Raw genomic sequence first — 11,944 nt, 5'->3', positions numbered from 1 at the left:
CAACATTTCATTTCTAGGGCACTTCACGATAGTAGGTGAATGTGATTAAGAGTGGTTAAAGGTGACACGTATAAGCACACAAAATTATTGCAATTGGAGAACTTTCCAAGATAACACATGAAAATCTTTACAGAATATACTGTTCTTAGAGACTGCATGCTATGAACAACTAGAGAGATGGTTTCCAAAAGAAACAAAGATTCCTTTTATTGACAAAAGATGAATTGTTCCACTATGACTCTCCTCTTTCTAATTTCCTGGCTAGTCGAGAATCAATCAATACTCCTTAGACAGTACCCATTTAAGGCTCTGACAAGTGTTATTTTTTTAGAGGCCATTCTTTAAGCCTTTCATTAATGAAAAGCAGTAGTGTAGCGTCTATCGCCACTTCCATTCTTTTTCCTGGCCTTGCTCAGTCTGGCCCTGATATTACAAACAGCTGAAATCAGTACATTGTGATATTATGCAAATGTGCCCTGGCAGACTGAGCTAAGAATAGTGTGTGCATTGGGCTAGCTCACTTTATTTGGTGTATGGATGAATTTGGCATTTTTAAATTACAGAATTGTACAGACACTTAAAAAATCTCTGCATTAGGAATGTCTTTCCTTATGAAGGTTAAATAAATTCAAATCTGTGGAACAACCTTAAACTTGCCAAGTTTAAAACTAGGAATTCAGGGAGAAAGAAAGAAGAGGGCATTGCATTGGGAAAGCAGATATTAGTGTGTTTCATGATGTCCTTTTGGATGAGTTACAGAAGCGTGGGCTGCATGCCCAGTAGAGCTTGGTGGATTCAGCCGTAGTCGATTCACTGTAGCCAAAAGGGTGCTGGTTATAGCTCATTGCAATCCTGGAGGGAACTTTCTAGTGTCATACAGAAAAGCTGGAAATTTGGTCTTGACCTGTTCAACATTTTTTCAGTGACTTGGAGGAAGACATCGATAACATAGGTATAAAATCTGCTTATCACAAGAATTTGGTAGGGACGGTGAATGTATTTAAAAGACATAATCAGGAGCCTTAAAATCTATCCCAGCTAGATACTTCCTCTGAATCTAAAAGCTGAACCTTGATTGATATAAATAAATATAAAATTTTATATTTTTGTTGAAAAAAGGCTTTTTTATTTTAAGGGAATTTTTAGTCAAAAATCAGGGAATACTTCTCATTTCCAGGCTCTAAATTAACTGATTATTTTCATAAGGCACCCACCAAAAGATTTTGAACTCAAAAAATAAAAAAAGAATTTTTCAACAAAATATGATGGGGATAATATTAAGGAACAATCAGTTTTTACCTGTAATGGTTTTTCAATCCTAGTTGCAATGTTTCTTCCTTTTAAAAAGTCTGAAGAGTATAAACGCCACCCCTCTTCACTTTCTCAGGAGAACCAAGCTCCTTTGGCATCACCTGTTTAGCGCATCTTAGGGGAGTGTATGTCTGACTCCTACAACCAAGATGATTGATAATCACAATGTCTAATCCTGAGTTTTCCTTTCTCATTTGGGACAGCAAAAAGTGGGCTTCTTCTATACCTAAGGGCTTCCCTTGTGGCTCAGCTGGTAAAGAATCTGCCTGCAGTGTGGGAGACCTGGGTTCGATTCCTGGGTTGGGAAGATCCCCTGGAGAAGGAAAATGCGACCCACTCCAGTATTCTGGCCTGGAGAATCCCATAGTCAATGAGGTCACAAAGAGTTGGACAAGACTGAGTGACTTTCACTTTCTTTCCTTTCACTTTCTATACTTAAAAATTACAAAAGAGCCAACATACATATTGTGTTAGGACAGAAAGTAAGATGTAAAATTTTTTGAAGAGCACCTCATGATTTGTTCCCTTGTAAAGCATGCAATACATCAATTATTTGGGAAAAGAAGGACCAAGTACTGATACCACTCTGTAGGAATATAAATGAGAGTTTATTAAACCCACTTGAAAAAAAAAAAAAAAAAGGATTGTCACATGGAGAATTGCAAAAAGCTCCTTGCTTGGAAGGACAGGACTTTTCAAGTGATTCCTGGCACTGTACTGAAAGGAGCATAGTCGGGGGAAAAAATCTCAGAAGTTTTTCATTTACTGAAAGTAGAAATGAGCGAAGTATAAAACTTAGCTTCCCCAAAGCTGGTGTGGCCTTGGTTTTATTAAATGAAGTAAAATGTCCAAGAAAAAGAGTTAACAGCTCAGCTTTGTTATATGCTAGTCAGACCATCCTTGTATGTGTTCTGTTCTTTTTTCCTTTTAAATATTTATTTATTTGGCTGTGCAGGGTCTTAATTGCAGCACCTGAGATCTTTAGTTGTGGCATGCAGTATCTTCAGTTACAGCATGCAAACTCTTAGTTGCAGCATGTGGGATCTAGTTCCCTGACTAGGGATCGAACCCAGGCCCCCTGTATTGGGAGTGCAGAGTCTTAACCACTGGACCACCAGGCAAGTCCCTGTATTCTGTTTTGGCACTGTAGTTTGAGAGAGATTGACAAACAGAAGTATATCCAAACACTGCTGACCTTAGAGAGGATGGCAATTCTGGAAGCTACGTGATATGGGGAGTGGAAGAAGGACCCGGGAAGTTTGATTAAGAGAAGAAACGACTAAGGGAGGACACAATAGTGAACCTCAGTGTGGGAGGCCTTATGGCCAAGAATGAATGGAATCATTCTCTGGCCTCTACAGATTTAAAGCAGGACTGAGGAAGGAGGCAATGTTTGGCTCAATTTAGGAGAGATCCATGTAACAGAACTCATCAAAAATGGAATGGACTATCCATGGAGACAAAAATGTCCCTACCAATGGGATGTGTTTGAAGAGGGAATCTCAACATTAGATGGGGCTGGAGCAAATTAGGCCTGTGGTCTCCACCATTCCTAATATTCTGAACTTGTGCAATGACATCAGAGACCTAGTTCTGAACAACACTGAAAGAATCTTCTGTTCTTGCCTAGCACCTCTTTCTTAATCAGTTAATAAAGTTCCTTTACAAGGTGTCTTGCATCATTCTTGTATTATTTTATAGTGATCTGAACATTACAATATTCTCCTAATTGAAAAGATACATAAAAATTAACATGTGCACATTCTTTGGGGAGGGTGGTTTACAAATTTGCTTACAACAATGGTTAAACATCTTCCATCTCTGTACGATGGTGTCTTTGCTGTGTAAACTTGTCTTAAGTTCCATCAACATGTATACGTATGGCTGAGTCCCTTTGCTGTTCACCTCAAACTACCACAACATTGCTAAATTGGCTATATCCAGTACAAAATGTTTATTGTATTAAAAAATAAATAAAAAAATAAAAATTAAACAAAGAGGTGACTTAACCTTCCTATTCCTTTTATCTGGCGTGCTGTGGGTTTACTCTGACCAATAGAATGTGGCAGAATTATTATCATGTGGCTTCCAAGTCTAGGCCATAAGAAGCTTTTCAGTGTCTGTTCTTACTTGCTTCTATTGCTCCAACCTTGTATTTCATCCTGGGTTAATTTTGAGGATGAGATACCACATGGAGACAGGGATTATGTGGTGAGAAAGAGGGGCCCAGCCATCACAGCTCTTAATGCTGGAGCCCCCAATAGGGGAGAGGGGCATCTAGGACCAACCAACCCACCAAGAGACTGAACATGCCTGAGTGGGTCCATCTGGCATCATGGGGAAGAGAGGTGAGCCACGGCCCGTGAGCTCTGCCCAAGGTGCCAACCCAGGAAATCATGAAAAAATGAATGGCTGGTGTTTGACAGAGCAGTGTGTTATGCAACAATAGAAAGCTATATGTGCTTTTACTCTGCTAATTTTGTTTCTAAGAATAACCCTATGCATGACATATGTATACACATGGCCGCTAGAGTGTTTCTAATGAGGAACAAAACAGAAAAAAAAAAAAGAGAGAGAGAAAGAACTGGTTTACAAAGCATAGCATATCCATGTAATGGAATACTCAATAGCACTGAAAAGGAATCAAGTGGTTCTCTATTTACATGGGTGGAAAGGTGTCTAAGGTATATTGTTAAATGAAAAAGCGATGTTCATGACAGTGTGAACAGTTAACCTCATTTATCCAAATAGACAAGTCTAGGCATAGGCATCATGGGAAAAGACCCCCATGCTGGGAAAGATTGAAGGCAGAAGTAGAAGAGAGCAGCAGAGGATGAGATAGTTAGATAGCATCACTGACTCAAAGGACACAAATCTGAGTAAATTCCAGGAAGTAGTGGAGGACAGAGGAGCCTGGCTCTTGCAGTCCATGAGGTTGCAAAGAATCAAACATGACTTAGCGACTAAACAACAACAGGCATAAGTGTACATGTTGTAGACACACAGTAACCATCCAGAAGGATGCACAAGAAACTATTAACTAGTTTAGCTAAGTAGTTAGCTAAGGATCTGGGCTGGATATAGAGGATTTTATACTCTTTATTCCTTTATATACTGTCCTATGAGTGTATATCACTTAAACAAGTTAGTTAAAATCAAATTACCAACATCCATTGGATCATAGAAAAAGCAAGAGAGTTCCAGAAAAATATGTGCTTCATTAACTATGCTAAAGCTTTCGACTGTGTGGATCACAACAAACCGTGTAAAATTCTAAAAGAGATGGGAATTCCAGACCACCTTACCTGCTTCCTGAGAAATCCATGGGTGGGTCAAGAAGCCAGAATTAGAACCGGACATGGAACAACAGACTGGTTCCAAATTGGTAAAGGAGTACGTCAAGGCTGTATATTATCACCCTGCTTATTTAACTTCTATGCAGAGTACATCATGGGAAATGCCAGACTGGATGAAGCACAAGTTGGAATCAAGATTTCTGGGAGAAATATCAATAACCTCAGATATGCAGATGATACCACCCTTATGGTAGAAAGTGAAGAAGAACTAAAGAGCCTCTTGATGAAAGTGAAAGAGGAGAGTAAAAAAGGTGGTTTAAAACAATATTCAAAAAAACAAAGATCATGGCATCTGGTCCCATCACTTCATGGCAAATAGACAGGGAAACAATGGAAACAGTGGCAAACTTTATTTTCTTGGGCCTCAAATCCACTGCAGATGGTGACTGCAGCCATGAAATTAAAAGATGTTTGCTCCTTGGAAGAGAAGCTATGACCAACCTAGACAGCATATTAAAAAGTATTACTAAAAGAGACATTACTTTGCCAACAAACGGTCTGTCTAGTCAAAGCTGTGGTTTTTCCAGTAGTCATGTGTGGATGTGAGAGTTGGACCGTAAAGAAAGCTGAATGCTGAAGAATTGATGCTTTTGAACTGAGATGTTGGAGAAGACTCTTGAGAGTCCCTTGGACTGCAAGGAGATCCAACCAGTCCATCCTAAAGGAAATCAATCCTGAATATTCATTGGAAGGACTGATGCTAAAGCTGAAGCTCCAATATTGTGGCCCCCTGATGTGAAGAACTGACTCATTGGAAAAGACCCTGATGCTGGGAAAGATTGCAGGCAGGAGGAGAAGGGGACGGCAGAGGATGAGATGGTTGGATGGCATCATCAACTCGACGGACATGAGTTTGAACAAACTCCATGAGTTGGTGATGGACAGGGAAGCCTGGCATGCTGCAGTCCATGGGGTTGCAAAGAGTCGGACACGACTGAGTGACTTTCACTTCACTGGTCACTACTCTTTGCAACACATTCTGTGTAGTATCACCACGTTAGTATAATTGTAATACCCTTTTTATGATGTCACTCCTCTGTTTACTGAGTGTCAATAACTCTCCACTGCTTAGCAATGGTCTTCAAAGTGAGGGATGTTCTATTTATATATTTAAGCTCTTATAGTCAGAAAGAAAAAAAGCTCTATTACTTTTGAATATCTGCAAATACACTGGCACACTCCCTTGGTATTTATGTGACCATCTATTGCATGAGGGAGACAAGTGGTCCCAAGGAATGTGGGGAGTTCCACCCCACAAAGGGGCCATAGCTCATCCTTTCAGTTTCCCCTGATATCAACTAGTTACAGTTTCTTTGAACCCAGAAAGCCAACTTGGGGATTTTCAAAAATCTAGCTGGAAGTAAAGAAACCTTTGAAAAATTGATGTCACTTAAAAATATCCCTTCAAAAAAACTCAGCTTTGGGGCTCTTATGAATAACTTAAGCAGAAATTAATGACAAATAATTGGCTGATCTGACACACTTCTGATTTCTGGTACAAGTGCTTGGCTATATTACAAGGTAAAAACAGTGATCATCTCACAGATGTGACAGAGTTAGCAAAAAAAAAAAGGTGAACTCCAGAGTTTCAAATGTATAAAATCATGTGATACTCAGTCCAATACTTTACCCAAGTTCATTTAACAGTGATGAAAGTTTGCAGCCCCTGCTGAGGATTCTCACCTATTCACACACCACTTGAAACACTTCTGTTCATTTGCCATGACAAAATGACTGAAATAACATATGACGGAAACATGCTAATAAAACAGAAATGCATTCTTTGTCAGAAAATACTGTTGGAAGATGCATAAAAATTATTGTGTCAGCATAGTAACGTGAAGGATTCTCAAAATCATTATGTTGAATAACTACCCTTGTTTGCTTAAGTTTACTTTGAGTTGCTTTTCTATTATTTGAAACTGAGTCTTAATATACTATCTACCAATATCCAAATTTGACAGCTCTAAATAGTAAACCAGAGGTCAAGGCCACACTGAAATTATTTTTTAATCCAGAAGATAAAATGGAACAGGAACTGACAATGTTTAAGCTACTACAGAAGCATAAAAATTAACTGCATGGAAGAAAAATATAGGAAAAAACTTTAATGCTTATCAGCAAAGAATTGGTTGTATAACACCTGATTCAGCCATATATGAAAACCTTTATCTATCAAAATGAATAAAATATATTTATTATGTATGGGCATGGAAAAAAAGAAAGAATCTACATACAGGGGTACACCTTGTATAATTCCATGGATATGAAACTAGAAATTCTAGAAAATGAAATTTTGTAGAAATTCTAGAAAATGCAGACAAAACCTTTGGTGGTGGCCTGTGGCCAGGATCAGAGGTAGGGATGGATTGCAAAGGGTCGCAAGAGATCTCTTCGAGCTGATAGAAACGGTCTGTATCTTGGTTGTGGCGGTGGTTGGTTCCCTGGCTGTATGCATTTATTAATATCTAAATTTGTACATTGAGGATGGGAGGGCAGTTTGAGGGAGAATGGATATATGTATATGTATGGCTGAGTCCCTTTATTGTTCACCTGAAGCTATTATAAATTGTTGATCAGCTGTATCCCAATGCAAAATAAAAAGTTGGAAAAAAAGTTTGCCTATTGAATGAATTTAGTTTATTATATGTAAATCATATCCAATTAAAGTATAAATATCAAAAAACATACTAAATTACATGAGAGGAAAACTAAGCGATGTGCTAAAAATTGAAGATAAAGTGTTGAACAGGAAAATTCCCTGGTCTTTCATGTTGATTGCAGGTTTTACAGGCAGGTGTCTAGAAGCAAAATAATCAGAGTTACTCCAGAAAAGGGCTATGAAGGAAAGTGGAGGTTCTAGGAGAGCCTATACTGAAAGAACTTGCCTTAGTTTGTGAAGTCAGGGAAGAAAGGTGGAAAAGGTCCAAACAGATGGAGAACCACGAACTTCCATGAACTTCAAAAGCCTGATCTCTCATTTGGCATATGGCCAAACTTTTAGTTTTGTTATGAAGAGATATCTTTACTCCCTAACTAATCAAGTTGAGTGTGGAAGTCACATTACAAATTTCTTTGTATCTCCTTCTTATAGCACCTGGAGAGTAGGATACATGGTAGGCATTTCATATTTACCAGTTGACTAACTTGCCTGCATGCCAAAGAGAATAGACATATCCAGTGTCCCTCCTAAGAGAGCGAGTGGCCAAGGGAGAAAACAGACTGAATGCTTGGCAATCTGCCCTCATCTCTCCATCCCTTTTGGAGGCCATGTGCCCCATGGTTCTTGCTACCCTCTGCTCTGGCTGGCTGTCCCCTAGTCTGCTCTTCGGACACACTGTTTGGGGGAATCTTTAAGGTATCTCAGCCTTGTCCGCCCAGGCATTTTCACTTTAGTTTTTCACTTCATAAATTTAATTTGTGCTTTAAAATCCAGCTTTTGCCTTCTAACTCAATCAAATGATTCAGTCACTTTGACAGCCATGGCAAGGGCTCAAGAAATAAGTATCAATCAGTTGAAATGTCAACCTCAGCTCATAAAAGGGCTCACTCCATTGTCCCAGAGCACGAATTCAGTGTCTATCTGAAACTGAGCTGAAAATAACTCTCCCAAAGTTGTGCTGTGGGTGCCATCTTTAAACAGCCCAGATTTAACTGTTACCACATATAGCCTTTAACAGCCAGTATTTTGGATTGTAACGGCTAGTCTGCATGTCATCTGTCTCAACATGCTGTTTCAGGTCACTGTTTGGTCAGGTTGCTCTATTGTGTGAAAATTGGCCATTAGCACAGCTAAAAATAGAGAATTGGCTCTTCCACAGATACGTGACTTTAGAGGTATAGGGATATGAAAACGGTTGATGTGCTAGAACAAAGAGAACATCTCAGAGACTTGAAGAAAGAATCTCCCAGAAAGTGCTGCTTTCTTCCCCCAAAAACCTATAAGCAAGCAGGCAAGCTGTAAATGGAATTGCCCTCAGCATGACCATTGATTATTTTATAGATGACTCATTCAATTAAAAGGCTTTTGGTGGTAGCTCTACTAACTAAGCATTGTTCTTTACAAAAAGAAAATTGAGGAAAAATGATGGAATATTTTGTGAAGCATAATATTTATGTAAACTGTGGGTGATGGTTATTTCTGATGTAAACAAGGGCATGAAAACTAAGAAAGCGATTGAATTAGTGTACGGAACATAGTTCTATACTAAACGTTAGGAATCCTTGTCCCTTAAAATAGAGCATCCCTTCACTTCAAAGCCACTGTGCTTTAGAATACTGACAGAACATGTTCAAAGTTAATATAGAGGGAAACCATAGACCTCCAGAACTTCAAATCAAGGAGCATTGCACCACCAAAACTGCATCGATGAATCATGTTATGAGGTGTAGCGTAGGCTGTGACAGATTGGCTATTATTCATGTCACCATGCTGTATTAGTCTCAATATTGAAAAGAAGACATGAAATATAAAGGCAGCCCTTTCTGTGTGTAAGAAACCGGAGTGATGGTGTAATGGGAGAAATTGTAAGTAAAAAAATGGCAACAGCCAGTTAGCATGAATAATTAACTTTTCTAGGACACTCCAGGAGCCATAAAAAACTAGAATTTGCTGAAATACCTTTACGTTTTAAATAATTATTTTCTTAGCTACTTTGTAAAATGTCGAAAGCTTTATTCCTTTCAAAACATTACTTATTTGTCCTTATTGTCTCAATAAGGATAATTTTCTTTGCTTGCAAAGTGTCTCATTTTCTGTGATCTTCTGTTTAGTCCTTATAACATCCCTAAGAAACTGGCAGGCAAGGTGCTACTTTATAGATGAAGAAGAGAAATTGCAAACTTGTCCAGTGTCATTAGCTAGTATATGGCTGAGCAGGGACTCAGATTCACATCTGCTGACTCCAAATCACTTTGTTGATTGGTTCCTTTCTCCCTTGCTCCTTTTAAAAAAATCTTTAATATAGTTATCAAAATGCATTGGCCTTGATTTCTGGATTTTGAAAACTTTCAAAAGCATTTGGTACATGGGTTTGGTTTCGTAGCTGCAGCATGGTCAATATTAAACCAGGCAGAGTGTCTGTGCTCTGTTCTTGGACAACTGAAGCCTGGGGTGTTGTACCTGGGTTGTAATCCCAAAGGTATCGGGATCTGGCTGTTGGTGTCCAGAGCGTTGAAAGACAGTATCCAGGGGGAAAACCAAAATTGAAGCCAGATAAATGAAAGAGGAGAGTGAAAAAGTTGGCTTAAAGCTCAACATTCAGAAAACTAACATCATGGCATCCAGTCCCATCACTTCATGGCAAATAGATGGGAAAACAGTGGAAACAGTGGCTGACTTTATTTTCTGGGGCTCCAAAATCACTGCAGATGGTGACTGCAGTCATGAAATTAAAAGACGCTTACTTCTTGGAGGGAAAGTTATGACTAACCTAGACAGCATATTAAAAATCAGAGACATTATTTTGTCAACAAAGGTCCATCTAGTCAAGGCTATGGTATTTCCACTAGTCATGTATGGATGTGAGAGTTGGACTATAAAGAAAGCTGAGCACTGAAGAATTGATGCTTTTGAACTGAGATGTTGTAGAAGACTCTTGAGAGTCCCTTGGACTGCAGGGAGATCCAACCAGTCCATCCTAAAGGAAATCAATCCTGAATATTCATTGGAAGGACTGATGCTGAAGCTGAAACTCCAATATTTTGGCCACCTGATGTGAAGAGCTGACTCATTTGAAAAGACCCTGATGCTGGGAAAGATTGAGGGCAGGAGGAGAAGGGGATGACAGAAGATGAGATGGTTGGATGGCATCACCAGCTCAATGGACATGAGTTTGGGTGGACTCCGGGAGTTGGTGATGGACAGGGAGGACTGTCGTGCTGCGGTTCATGGGGTTGCAAAGAGTCAGACATGACTGAGCAACTGAACCAAACTGAAACATACAATTCAAACAAGAATTCTAAATAGGAGAGTAAAGAAGATGGGGAGAATCAGGAATGAAGAAGTGGGACCTGCAATATAGCTCCAGAGCATAATGGATGATGATGAGCGGAAGGCAGGGCTTAGGGGAATTTACTAAGCCTCTTTCCAGTGCACAAGTAGCTCTGGCAATGAGTGAGAAAAGAGCTTTTAAGGGTGTCATGATGGCTCAGATACACAGATTAAACCTATAAATGATCTCAGAATGAGAGCTGGCAAGACTCCTATTTCTTTCTTTATGGAATCCAAAGGGTCAATGATTAGAGGCTTGATTTTATTTAAGAATGTATGACTTTAAAACTCAGTATATTTCCAAATTACTATTTATTAAACATTTGTATCCAGGCGATAATGAAGGGCGGGGCAGCCTGATGTGCTGCAGTCCATGGGGTCGCAAAGAATCCAACACGACTGAGTTACTGAACTGTTACTGATAGATTAATTGTACATCAGCCAGTCCTTTAAAGAATCATTCTTTCCCATAATTTGATATTATGTAACACTACCACAACAATTCAACATCTGAGACACAGTTGAAAATTGATTACAATCATCAAAGAGATTAATTGACCAGGATAATAAAAAAGAACACTTTAAATATAGGAGAATAAAACCATATCCTTTCCAGTGATTGCTGTTTTTGCTGTCATTCAGTCTCTAAGTCATGTCCAACTCTCTGTGATCCTATGGACTGCAGTATGCTAGGCTTCCCTGTCCTTCACTATCTCCTGGAGTTTGCTCAGATTCATGTCCATTGAGTTGGTGATGCTATCTGACCATCTCATCCTCTGTTGCCTCCTTCTCCTCCTGCCCTCAATCTTTCCCAGCATCAGGGTCTTTTCCAATGAGTTGGCTCTTCACATCAGGTGTTCAAAGTATTGGAGCTTCAGCTTCAGCATCAGTCCTTCCAATGAATACTCAGAGAAATCAACCCTTTAATTTCCTTTTAGGATTGACTGGTTTGATCTCCTTGCAGCCCAAGTGACTCTCAAGAGTCTTCTCCAGCACCGCAGTTCGAAAGCATCAGTTCTTCAGTGCTCAGCCTTCTTTATGGTCCAACACTCACATCTGTACATGACTACTGGAAAAATCATAGCTTTGACTATACTAACCTTTGTAGCCAGAGCAATGTCATCTGTATATCTGAGGTTATTGATATTTCACCTGGCAATCTTGATTCCAGCTTGTGAATCATCCAGCCTAGCATTTCACATGATGTACTGTGCATAGAAGTTAAATAAGCAGGGTGACAATATACAGCCTTGACCTACTCCTTTCCCAGTGTTGAAGCAGTCCT

At 39.3% G+C, this 11,944-nt stretch overlaps 1 non-coding gene across 1 annotated transcript; it reads right to left on the bottom strand.

The window, feature by feature from the left end:
• Nucleotides 1-2,359: 2,359 nt before the first annotated feature.
• TRNAG-CCC (transfer RNA glycine (anticodon CCC)) lies at nucleotides 2,360-2,432 on the bottom strand. Its single transcript has one exon. It is a non-coding gene; the product is annotated as a tRNA-Gly (tRNA).
• Nucleotides 2,433-11,944: the final 9,512 nt, after the last annotated feature.

Source organism: Dama dama, chromosome X, assembly GCF_033118175.1.
Source record: "Dama dama isolate Ldn47 chromosome X, ASM3311817v1, whole genome shotgun sequence".
NCBI lineage: Eukaryota > Metazoa > Chordata > Mammalia > Artiodactyla > Cervidae > Dama > Dama dama.
The sequence above is the reverse complement of the archived record's forward strand: the minus strand, read 5'-3'. Positions and strand labels throughout refer to the sequence as shown.